We start from the raw sequence: 2,586 nt of genomic DNA, 5'->3' as shown, positions 1-2,586 counted from the left end.
CAGATAATCCTTCAGCACAAGAAAACAGGTTTCAAAACATTTTCTAAAAATATTAAACTGAACATTTACTCATACTATATCATTTATTTTAGATAAACAGTTAGGGCATGTACTTGTAAATCCCGCGGGTCATTGTCACGTTCTTGAAGACCGTGTCCTCTTGCAGTCCAGCCAATGTCTTCTAGCCAGTCATCCTGACCCCGAGTTATCCAAGCTCTCCTAGACTTTGAGTTTCCCTCCTTATGAAATATGACCGGAGCAGAGAAGGCGCCCCATCTCTCTCTCTCTATATGCTCTTCTGCCTATGTTTTTTTAAAAAATAATTCAACTCCTTTCTTGCATTTTATAATATCATAAATCAACTCCTCTTAGAGTGTGTTCATGAGTCTCCTCAAGCGTGTCTTAATCAACTCCTAACAACAACCATTATCATAGTAGGGATTCACACCTAGTTAGAGGTCCTAGTTATATGGGGCTATAATTTACATTCAAAGTAGGGAGGACCCATCAAAGAGCATTTATCAATGTAGCTTCTAAGGAGGGTAGGCATTGTTGAGCTGTAATCATCTTCTCCACCTCATGATACTCTGGACTTGAGTAGTTACTATATTGTTTTGGTATTTCACCTTGGACTATTGATCAATTTGTTCATCTAGTTTAGTTCTCAATTCTTGCACACATTCCAGTAGGGCAACCATTGAAGCCAGCCTTGGGTGATCGACGTGATGTAAATATTTCTCTCTTACTCTACTACAACTTTCAAGCCTTTGTTTACAAAATGAAACTGTCGGAACATGTGTTCGGATGCGAATGCCTGGCTTGCTGACTTCTTGTTCGACAGCTTCGGAGCCTCTCTCTCTACATCGTGTGCCTCACTTCATGTACTTGATTGCTCCTGAGGCTAATACTACTGAGGCCCCCATGGATGTCGTCATGCTTCAAGTCGGCCCTCCTCTCTTAGCTGAGTCAAGCTTGCGAGCAGCAGAAAGAGTCCTAGAGAATGAATTCCCAAGCTTCTTTAATCCTGGTTATGAAGGGCTTAGTGGGAGCAGAGAGGAGGCGGAAAAGATGGTCGTTGGGGCTGCTCATCTTGTGGGTAAGAAGGTAGTACAGAAGGGCATCATCACACATAACCATTGAACTTCGCACTTGTATGCTCACCAGTAAAATAAAGTGGGCCGATTGGAGCCTTCATACGATCAAAATCTGCTTCTGAGCCTCCGATGGACCAGTTTGTGTAGCTTCCTCCAAACAAGCGGTTTTTCCATCATCTTGGAATGAGTATTTGTTCGGCTTCAGGGATGCCCTGCCCCTATATCTTCCTCAGAACTGCCATCGCCTCAGCTTTTGTGACTTCATCAGGTTGCTGCTCAATCCTTCACGACTCGTCGTTTGAATCTGCCTCTTCACCCTCATCTCCCTTCCCCCTCTCTCCAATTCGCAGACAAGCCCCAAATCTTTCCTTGTAGTTTTTTCAGAGATAGAGAGAGAGACGCAACGAGAATGTAACTGCCCGTACAATGAGAAAGCATACATAGGGTAATATAGGCACCTTTGCACGCTTTGAAAAGTCAATGTGTGAGGTATTACTACTAGTTGATGACCTCAATGACACAAGGACAACTCTTGCTCGTCTAGACCAACCAACTTTACCATATGCATGGTAGCCAACTCCTCCTCCATAACAAACTTTTATATTTCCACGAAGGTTGCCACAAAAGTCATTGACACGGTCATGTCCATTAAAGACCACACGAACATCTCCTGCTTCATGTAAGGTGGACAAGAAGCCAGAGTTCACTTGTGCACAACCAATTGATCCCTCTTGCTTAACTCCAGTTATTGAGCAAAGACTTGCCATACGTGTCTCAACTAGAGGAATGTGAAAGTAAGCCAAGGCAGGAATCTTATCCATAGGTGTAAATGCATTGATTTTGTTTCGTTCCTACAGTTCGATAGATAGCTCTTTAAACCATTTCTTTTGGCTTTCTTGAATCCACCCATAACCATGTATCCTCTTCACCTTGGAGTAGTCCCCACTATCAAGCATGTAAAGATTTAAGACACTTCTTCTTTCATGCTCTGATCCCAATGGGCCTTGCACTTCTAAGTGGTAGTTACCAAATCCATCTATGTCGGTGACGAGTTTGTTGCTTGAATTCTCCATCCCCCTACCACCCTATACATCATGGTGTTTAACTTCTTTTGGATATACTTGTGACAAGGTGTAGTCCATGGTGGTAATGTATTTTTTTTTAAAAAAGCAAAAGAAGGATGGTTGAAATATGAAGAGACCACCACGTGTGTTGTATAAGAGTGTTAGTTGATGAGGACCACAATACTTGGCAATCAATCATAGATAGATCATGATCATCAAGTCGTTTCCAAGTAGAAATCTGCCCTACTCCTAACCACTGCATATCTTGGATTGATGTTGCAAAATTTCCTTTGGCACCCTTTGGCACCACACAAGGATGAATTCACATATGACATAATGTGTCTTTATAACCATTAACACCTGGCACACACAAGGGACCAATTGTTTACAATTGAGAACCCACTTACACCCTTGATTGAAGTCAAATG

The 2,586-nt window shown here is 42.2% G+C and overlaps 1 pseudogene; it reads right to left on the bottom strand.

Annotated features, from left to right (window-relative positions):
- Positions 1-1,474: 1,474 nt before the first annotated feature.
- LOC148016444 (putative inactive purple acid phosphatase 29 pseudogene) lies at positions 1,475-2,236 on the bottom strand (annotated as a pseudogene).
- Positions 2,237-2,586: the final 350 nt, after the last annotated feature.

Source organism: Lygodium microphyllum, chromosome 23, assembly GCF_053477565.2.
Source record: "Lygodium microphyllum isolate KBCC chromosome 23, Lygodium_microphyllum_v1.1.10, whole genome shotgun sequence".
Classification (NCBI taxonomy): domain Eukaryota; kingdom Viridiplantae; phylum Streptophyta; class Polypodiopsida; order Schizaeales; family Lygodiaceae; genus Lygodium; species Lygodium microphyllum.
The sequence above is the reverse complement of the archived record's forward strand: the minus strand, read 5'-3'. Positions and strand labels throughout refer to the sequence as shown.